Source organism: Pinus tabuliformis, chromosome 2_2, assembly GCF_031772625.1.
Source record: "Pinus tabuliformis cultivar Carrire ecotype Pingquan chromosome 2_2, CPIR1, whole genome shotgun sequence".
In the NCBI taxonomy this organism is placed as follows: domain Eukaryota; kingdom Viridiplantae; phylum Streptophyta; class Pinopsida; order Pinales; family Pinaceae; genus Pinus; species Pinus tabuliformis.
Window position 1 is genome coordinate 887,364,540 of NC_142300.1, and position 10,804 is coordinate 887,375,343.

A 10,804-nucleotide genomic window follows, 5' to 3' on the forward strand; every position below is an offset into this window, starting at 1 on the left:
ATTACTTTCTTCTTTTTGCACAATTTTAGAGGTAGAAGGCAAGCTGTGTGGACTATCATATCTATCTTTAAAAGCATTGAGAATGTCTTGTAAAGAAGTGAAAAAATCATTAGGAAAGTTATTAAACCAATTCAAGGCATCACCCTCTAAAGAACGGACAAATAGACGCATCTTGAAATCTTCATTATTATATTGAGGAAATCTACAGTATAAGATCATTACACAAGTAAACATGTTTAAATGCCTTTTAACAGTGATTGAATCATCACCCGAGAACTTAAGTAATTTACCAACGGCCTCTTTCGGAAGATCATGGAGATTATCAGTAAAATGACATGGTTTAAATGAATAATCCATGATGAACAATAAGGGATCAGATGGATGATAGAACTAGCTCTTTGCTCAAGAAAATCAAAAGATGAAAGAAGTGGAGTCGCCACTTGAACAATAAAACTGATTCTAAGATCCAAGAAGTAACCAACAAACAGATATGCGGGAGGTTTCTTGTCTGGGAAAAATATAAAAAATGGAGTCGCCACCCAAACAAGAAATACACCGAAGAGATGCTGCTGATATGTGATGAAAAGATGCCAAAAAATTGAATCTGCCAGCTCAAATGAGAGATGAGAAGATGAGAAGATGAATGTCGATGAAACTCCAGGAACAGAAAAACTCTGTCCCCGGCAACGGCGCCAAAAATGTTGTCGCGCAGATTGGCACGACAACGCTCAGACCGGGGGCTGTCACTCTGATCCCCGATCCCTCCGTTTAAGCCTGTCTCCCGCGGCTAAGGGGGGTAGTCCCTGTGAGATGATGAGACCAACTGTCGACCAGTTGGTTGGGAGACACGAGACACGATATGAAAAGCACTCGATGGATTTGATTAACTTAGCAGACCAGTGCCTTAAGATATTGTGGTTAAAACGATTACTTGTTAAATGATATAAAAATATGGACCATGAACAGCAATCAGCTAAATCACAATGCTCTTAGAATGATGAAAACGATATCCAGCAACTGAAAATTTAAAAAAGATGAATGTTTCAAACCACCACGAGTTATAAACCATTAACCAGATATCCTATTCGTATCCCGACTTGAAGATTTCAGATCTCAACATGAAAGATATATCGTGAAAACCACTGAATCTGGCAAAATAATATTTCCGCAATTTTTTAAATCCCCTTTTTTTTTATTTATTATTATTATTTTTTTTATTTTATTAAAAAAAAAGAAAAAATCTAACAAAAATCTAAAAATATAAAAACAAAATGAAAACTAATTAAAATTATATTAAAATCCTAAATCTAAAGTCTAAAGTTAATCTAAAATTAAAAAATCAAAATCCTAAAAATAACAATTAAAAAACTGAATGCCACTTTTTTAATTTTTAATTTTTATTTTTTATAACCAAACTCACACCAAAAGTAAAATCTCATTAAAAATCTAATTGAAATCTAAGATACGTAACTAAGCTGAACCCAATAAAGAAAACTAAATTAAAATTTAACCTATAATCTACGCTAACCTATAATTAAAAGATCTAAAATCTAAATCCTAATTCAAAAGGGGAAATCGCATTTCTTTTTTTTTTATTTTCATATATGTCAAAACAAAACTATAAAGCAAATCTAAAAAAAAAATGACATCGAATTAAAATAAAAAACTATACTAAAACTAACCTACGCTATGCATCAAAACGTTACCATTTATGCAACCACGCAACCACGCAATCGATACCATTTATGCAACCACGCAAATACCTGGCCCGTAACTACAAGTCATGGATTTGCCCTTGCTGCCGGCAGATGATTTTTACCTGAGGCTCTTCGACGGCAGAATAAACGACGGCGTGAATACCTGGAGCACCCGCAGAATGCCACACGACACACAGAAATTTCTTCACGTGAATTATCTGGTATGCGTTGAATGCATAAACCGTGAAAAAGGAGGGTAGCTTCGACAGTCTTGCACAGGTCGACGGCGGAAATGCTTCTGAGGATGCGAAATGCCTTGATGAACCACGCAAAATCCCTCAGCGAAATCTGTGCATAAAACGATGGCAGATACTTGGTTTTCACGCAAACCTGAATCTTCCACGCAAGATACAATCCGCTATTTCACATGAAGCCTTTCACGCTGGACGCAGTGACAGTCACGAGCAATTTCACAGTCGATTTTGATGAGGAACAATGGCTACAGTGATTTTATGCATTCATACGGCAAGGATTTGCGGAATTGGAGGCCCAAATTTGTTAAATCACCACACGCATGGAAAATGTATGCGTTCCTTTGATTAAAGCTATGCCAAAAACGCTTGCATCCGGTTACAAATCTCTCTCTGTGTGATCCGCGTGGGAAGACAGCCTCGTCTTTGGAACGATTTTTTGCTTGAACAGGTGCGGAGCCACAAAAAATTTGATGCAGATGATGCGCTGAACTGAGCCTGACCCGTGGTATGACGGTTGGCTGGCCTTTGCACTGTGCTGCAGACTTTCACAGGTTCATGTCATTATCTTTTGGCAACCTGAAAAGAACAAGCTCACTGAAAACCTTAATCAAAAATTCAGAAAAAAAACCCTAATGAAAACTGCAAAAATAAATTTGAAACCCTAGGTCAGCCTAATAATTTACAGATTATGGCCCCTGAAATGCCAGATTTAGCTATAACAGCAGTAGTATTTCAAGAAAACAGAAATTTGAACTTTGTTGTAAGCAGAAAGAAAATCTCTCATGTAAAACAGGAGATAAAACTCTTAATGATTAACCCAGGGCCAAAATCAGCTGGGCTCTGCAAAGAAAAGCCTGTGGGAGTCGGCTGGTTCAGCCTAGAACTTCCCCAAACGCCCACGATTTCCTTCAGAAAGGTTGTCCTGCACATCTCAAGCAAACATCAGCAAAGAGAGAGAGAATGCTGCTAGATCTCAGGAAATAATGGAGATACCTGCCATTATCCCAGAAACCATAGCAACACTCAAACCCTAGCAAGTGAACAAGATACCTGTGCTCACAATACTCTAAAAACAAGCTATAACTAATGGCTGAAAACTGAAATATGCAGAAAATTAAAGATCTCACAGCAATCCCAGAGAGTAACACCAGCACGATTTAGACCCCAAAGTCTTCTTTTATTAAACAGAAATCAGATTACACGAGAGCTTTTTTCAGTCCAGACTCACAGCTCCGATCACTTGAAATGGCCCCCTAAGATCCTATATAAAGGAAATGATCCTAACGGCTAGTTTAAGTGATCCATGTAGAAATGATCTCGACCGTTGATGAGGATCAAGACATCTCTTGATCTCATCCGTCGATTTATTAACTTAAAATATTATTATTTTATTAGTTAGGGTTTTTGCTTGATTTTTTTAATTTTTTATTATTTTTCATTATTTTATTATTTTTATTCATTTTTTAATTTTTTTAATTCATTTTAAAATGGATCACTGAACTAAACCTTCGGAAACATCACCTAGGACCTAGGACTTAGGACTCATGAGGGGATTTAAAACATTTCTCGACCCTCAGGACACATTACATCATGACTTTTACAAAATTACATCTTAAGGGACAAACCCATTTAATACAGACCCTCACAAAACACCCAGCTCTGCTACACAACGATAATCTAGCAGATCAACACACTAGGATTCTCCTAAAGTTCTAATGACAAAATCAATCTCGGCTTTGGGGTCAGGTTTGAAGGAAAACTCTGCCAATCCGTGGATCGGTGAGACAAAAAACCTTCCGGGACGTAGATTATCATCAGAAAGTTAGGTCCACCTAGGCAAATTACATACATGACTTCATGTCTGCTAAGATTATTTACAGTTAATACATGCAGACTGGGTTTACAATCAAAAAGATCAAACTGCTGATGATGGCAGGATGGCACGGACATGCTGATCAGGTGCTGCTTCTTTCTGTCAAAAAAAAAAAACGGGGTGCACTGCATGGGTAGTTGACCAGTAGGGTCAACATCTTGCTCTACTTGGGGACACGTTGCTGCTTGCAGAAATGTGAGAATCCAGAATCTGCATCCATACAACACAAAAATAAGTAGCGTCCATCCAAAAATCAGCATATACGTTAAGCACAATAAAGATAAAAGCTCTTTATTTATTAACTATCTAAAAAAGAAACGAAAATGCGGAAAAAACAAGGAGTAGGGTTAGAAATACGATACAAAGGATGCCCTACGGCATCAGATGTTTTCAATATAGTGCATACTGAGCATTTGCCTGCTTTCAGGCAAATCTGTCGGCTGTTTGTCGGATGTGCCACGTCCAATTTTGCATATGGTAGGACTTTTTCCTATCCGAAAATCAAGCAGCTCGCGGCCGTCTGATGCGTCAAATCTTCTTCTCATTTTCTTCCTCTTGCGCTTTTTCTTTCTGGCAGGATGAATTACTGATGAGCTGGAACTTTCTGTCTCGAAACTATTAGATGAAGTACGCATGATATGTCTCTCTTTAGCCCGCATCTGATCTTTATCCATCTTAAGTCCATCCTCGATCAACCATCTTTCAACTGAACTAATAACCTCCTCATAATAAGATGGATCTTGTTGCAACAAGTCAGAAGGCTCCTGATCTATTGATGTTATCTGTTTTCTTTCATTTTCCAATTGCTGAAATTTTTGAACCTGTATTCTAATGGCATCCATCTGTCTAGAGTGTTCAACCTTTATAGCACTAATTTGTCTGGCATGATGTTCTTCCATGTCTTTTATTACTTTAACATTTTCTTCCTTTATGTTCATCAAGCAATGTTGCATGGAATTTATTTCTTCTTCATGATTCGCTTGCATGTTTCCAATTTCCGTTTCATGTTTAGTTTTCATGGCCTCAATTTCCTTAGCATGCTGATTTTGCGTGTCCTCAATCTCCTTATTACGTTTTTCTAGATGGGTGCGTAAAGTTTTAACATCATTGATAAGATTAATTTGGTTGCTTTCCAGATTTTTTACCAGCATCTTTAAATCTTGTATTATTTGCTTTTGCTCCTCCTTTTCATTGTCACTTATCACTGATTTTTCACTATCCTGAACTTGATCTGACATATTCTGATCTTGAACTCTTTCTTCAACAGCTTGACCTTTAATATGATTACTTTCTTCTTTTTGCACAATTTTAGAGGTAGAAGGCAAGCTGTGTGGACTATCATATCTATCTTTAAAAGCATTGAGAATGTCTTGTAAAGAAGTGAAAAAATCATTAGGAAAGTTATTAAACCAATTCAAGGCATCACCCTCTAAAGAACGGACGAATAGACGCATCTTGAAATCTTCATTATTATATTGAGGAAATCTACAGTATAAGATCATTACACAAGTAAACATGTTTAAATGCCTTTTAACAGTGATTGAATCATCACCCGAGAACTTAAGTAATTTACCAACGGCCTCTTTCGGAAGATCATGGAGATTATCAGTAAAATGACATGGTTTAAATGAATAATCCATGATGAACAATAAGGGATCAGATGGATGATAGAACTAGCTCTTTGCTCAAGAAAATCAAAAGATGAAAGAAGTGGAGTCGCCACTTGAACAATAAAACTGATTCTAAGATCCAAGAAGTAACCAACAAACAGATATGCGGGAGGTTTCTTGTCTGGGAAAAATATAAAAAATGGAGTCGCCACCCAAACAAGAAATACACCGAAGAGATGCTGCTGATATGTGATGAAAAGATGCCAAAAAATTGAATCTGCCAGCTCAAACGAGAGATGAGAAGATGAGAAGATGAATGTCGATGAAACTCCAGGAACAGAAAAACTCTGTCCCCGGCAACGGCGCCAAAAATGTTGTCGCGCAGATTGGCACGACAACGCTCAGACCGGGGGCTGTCACTCTGATCCCCGATCCCTCCGTTTAAGCCTGTCTCCCGCGGCTAAGGGGGGTAGTCCCTGTGAGATGATGAGACCAACTGTCGACCAGTTGGTTGGGAGACACGAGACACGATATGAAAAGCACTCGATGGATTTGATTAACTTAGCAGACCAGTGCCTTAAGATATTGTGGTTAAAACGATTACTTGTTAAATGATATAAAAATATGGACCATGAACAGCAATCAGCTAAATCACAATGCTCTTAGAATGATGAAAACGATATCCAGCAACTGAAAATTTAAAAAAGATGAATGTTTCAAACCACCACGAGTTATAAACCATTAACCAGATATCCTATTCGTATCCCGACTTGAAGATTTCAGATCTCAACATGAAAGATATATCGTGAAAACCACTGAATCTGGCAAAATAATATTTCCGCAATTTTTTAAATCCTTTTTTTTTTTATTTATTATTATTATTTTTTATTTTATTTTATTAAAAAAAAGAAAAAAAATCTAACAAAAATCTAAAAATATAAAAACAAAATGAAAACTAATTAAAATTATATTAAAATCCTAAATCTAAAGTCTAAAGTTAATCTAAAATTAAAAAATCAAAATCCTAAAAATAACAATTAAAAAAACTGAATGCCACTTTTTAATTTTTAATTTTTATTTTTTATAACCAAACTCACACCAAAAGTAAAATCTCATTAAAAATCTAATTGAAATCTAAGATACGTAACTAAGCTGAACCCAAAAAAAATAAAGAAAACTAAATTAAAATTTAACCTATAATCTACGCTAACCTATAATTAAAAGATCTAAAATCTAAATCCTAATTCAAAAGGGGAAATCGCATTTCTTTTTTTTTTATTTTCATATATGTCAAAACAAAACTATAAAGCAAATCTAAAAAAAAAATGACATCGAATTAAAATAAAAAACTATACTAAAACTAACCTACGCTATGCATCAAAACGTTACCATTTATGCAACCACGCAACCACGCAATCGATACCATTTATGCAACCACGCAAATACCTGGCCCGTAACTACAAGTCGTGGATTTGCCCTTGCTGCCGGCAGATGATTTTTACCTGAGGCTCTTCGACGGCAGAATAAACGACGGCGTGAATACCTGAAGCACCCGCAGAATGCCACACGACACACAGAAATTTGTTCACGTGAATTATCTGGTATGCGTGGAATGCATAAACCGTGACAAAGGAGGGCAGCTTCGACAGTCTTGCACAGGTCGACGGCGGAAATGCTTCTGAGGATGCGAAATGCCTTGATGAACCACGCAAAATCCCTCAGCGAAATCTGTGCATAAAACGATGGCAGATACTTGGTTTTCACGCAAACCTGAATCTTCCACGCAAGATACAATCCGCTATTTCACATGAAGCCTTTCACGCTGGACGCAGTGACAGTCACGAGCAATTTCACAGTCGATTTTGATGAGGAACAACGGCTATAGTGATTTTATGCATTTCATACGGCAAGGATTTGCGGAATTGGAGGCCCAAATTTGTTAAATCACCACACGCATGGAAAATGTATGCGTTCCTTTGATTAAAGCTATGCCAAAAACGCTTGCATCCGGTTACAAATCTCTCTCTGTGTGATTCGCGTGGGAAGACAGCCTCGTCTTTGGAACGATTTTTGCTTGAACAGGTGCGGAGCCACAAAAAATTTGATGCAGATGATTCGCTGAACTGAGCCTGACCAGTGGTATGACGGTTGGCTGGCCTTTGCACTGTGCTGCAGGCTTTCATAGGTTCATGTCATTATCTTTTGGCAACCTGAAAAGAACAAGCTCACTGAAAACCTTAATCAAAAATTCAAAAAAAAAAAAAAACCCTAATGAAAACTGCAAAAATAAATTTGAAACCCTAGGTCAGCCTAATAATTTACAGATTATGGCCCCTGAAATGCCAGATTTAGCTATAACAGCAGTAATATTTCAAAGAAACAGAAATTTGAACTTTGCTGTAAGCAGAAAGAAAATCTCTCATGTAAAACAGGAAATAAAACTCTTAATGATTAACCCAGGGCCAAAATCAGCTGGGCTCTGCAAAGAAAAGCCTGTGGGAGTCGGCTGGTTCAGCCTAGAACTTCCCCAAACGCCCACGATTTCCTTCAGAAAGGTTGTCCTGCACATCTCAAGCAACCATCAGCAAAGAGAGAGAGAATGCTGCTAGATCTCAGGAAATAATGGAGATACCTGCCATTATCCCAGAAACCCTAGCAACACTCAAACCCTAGCAAGTGAACAAGATACCTGTGCTCACAATACTCTAAAAACAAGCTATAACTAATGGCTGAAAACTGAAATATGCGGAAAATTAAAGATCTCACAGCAATCCCAGAGAGTAACACCAGCACGATTTAGACCCCAAAGTCTTCTTTTATTAAACAGAAATCAGATTACAAGAGAGCTTTTTTCAGTCCAGACTCACAGCTCCGATCACTTGAAATGGCCCCCTAAGACCCTATATAAAGGAAATGATCCTAACGGCTAGTTTAAGTGATCCATGTAGAAATGATCTCGACCGTTGATGAGGATCAAGACATCTTTTGATCTCATCCGTCGATTTATTAACTTAAAATATTATTATTTTATTAGTTAGGGTTTTTGCTTGATTTTTTTAATTTTTTATTATTTTTCATTATTTTATTATTTTTATTCATTTTTTAATTTTTTTAATTCATTTTAAAATGGATCACTGAACTAAACCTTCGGAAACATCACCTAGGACCTAGGACTTAGGACTCATGAGGGGATTTAAAACATTTCTCGACCCTCAGGACACATTACATCATGACTTTTACAAAATTACATCTTAAGGGACAAACCCATTTAATACAGACCCTCACAAAACACCCAGCTCTGCTACACAACGATAATCTAGCAGATCAACACACTAGGATTCTCCTAAAGTTCTAATGACAAAATCAATCCCAGCTTTGGGGTCAGGTTTGAAGGAAAACTCTGCCGATCCGTGGATCGGTGAGACAAAAAACCTTCCGGGACGTAGATTATCATCAGAAAGTTAGGTCCACCTAGGCAAATTACATACATGACTTCATGTCTGCTAAGATTATTTACAGTTAATACATGCAGACTGGGTTTACAATCAAAAAGATCAAACTGCTGATGATGGCAAGATGGCACGGACATGCTGATCAGGTGCTGCTTCTTTCTGTCAAAAAAAAAAAACGGGGTGCACTGCATGGGTAGTTGACCAGTAGGGGTCAACAGGCCCATTCGAATAGCTTGGAGGGAAAGTCGAATAGATGGATGGAGGCGCCCACTTGGGGCAAGGGAGGCCCAAGGAGTTACAAGGAAGGAGAAACTTTCAGTTTTGGATTCATTCATACATCTTGCGAACAAAATCAATTGACTGTTCACTCTGCTGTTTAGCTGAGTCAACCGACTGTTTAGCCACGAATCTCTCAAGCGGGAGATTCAACCTCTACTTCGGGGGACCATCTGTGCTTGCCCTAGAGAGGTAGTTCTACAAGTATTTCAGGAGTTTTGGGGCAGTGACATAGCACCACCAGCCAGCGCAGAGTAGGGAGTGCGTATTTCTGGGCAGCCAGAGAATACTTAGAGGGAGATAGAGGCCAACAGAGATCATATTGTTTGTCGGAGAGTTAGAGAGCTGAGATAGTAGCAATAGATCAGCATTCTTGTTGAGTTTTACAACCAACAGAGCTAGCATTCTAGCTGTTCAAATTACTAGGCTAGGGGCGCAAAGGCCAGTCAACAGTTTTTCGTGGAGCTTAAGAGCAGGTGTCTTAGGCCAAGAGCTCACCTTGGAAGTCAGGGATTGATAGCAAGGGTTAGCCCAGCACTTTGGGGGGGATTTCTAGGAGGATTTACAAGCAGTTTCCAGCAGGCCGAGTTTTGTAGTTGCAATTGAGGTTGGGCTTCAAGGGGGTTGAATTTCAGAAGTCTAAACCAACCAAAATCCTTTTTGGGTTTTTTTGGGTTTTGGGCAAGGATCACACTCCAAATATTATAGAGTTTTATGGGCAGCGCAGAGCATTAGAGGATCTATCATTTCCATCATTTGAGATCATTGTGTTATCATCTGGGTTCTGTCATGATTTCCATTGAGGCAAGCCCAGGTGCATTCCTCCATACTATTGTACTTGATCCATTGATTAATAAAATGGCTTAGCTAGTTCTTAATTCCAGATTTTTTATGAGCATTTGCTGATGGTTTAATTTTTTTTTGCTGTAAATTGTTTTTGCTTTGCATATGACTATTTATTTAAGTTTGGAACATTACAGGCATGCAACGATATGCAAAGGGGCACGAAGGTGCACAGTGGTGCGTATTGGTGTGCAGGGTCGTACTGGGGTGTAGGATGAGTGGTTCACATCACAATGCATTTCCTTATAGTGTGACGGATGCATCGATACAAGAGGGATACCAGCTGATCCAGGGCGATGCATAAGCATGTAGCAGGGTCCAGTGGTGCACAAAGATGTGCAAAGGGGTGCCATGGTATCCCAGGGGGCATGAGGATACATGGTTATATGGAGCAACGTGTAGGGCCGCACTATGGACTAGGATAGTGTTGCTAGCAAGGAGACTACTTGAAGAGAGTGTTAGGCATGCCATTGAGGGGGACATACCCAAGTTTGGAGAGCAGTTCAATCTTGGGGCCAGTCAGGAGTGTCCACACCGGTTCTTGACGATACCCGTCAGAGCCCAGGAATTTCTCAATAACTGGCCTTGCAAGCAGTTCAGGGGATCCTTGTTGTGTCCGATCGAGGCCTACATTGTGGGTAGCGAGACTTGCTTGAGACGACTTTGGGAGATTCAGTGCATTAGGGGCACAATATGAATTCCCTCGTGGAGGAGTAGGGTCGGTATGCAAGTTGGTAGCCATGGGCTAGGAGATGAGATGATCTTCTGCAGGGGCGGTATATCGCTCATCTGTGAGCCC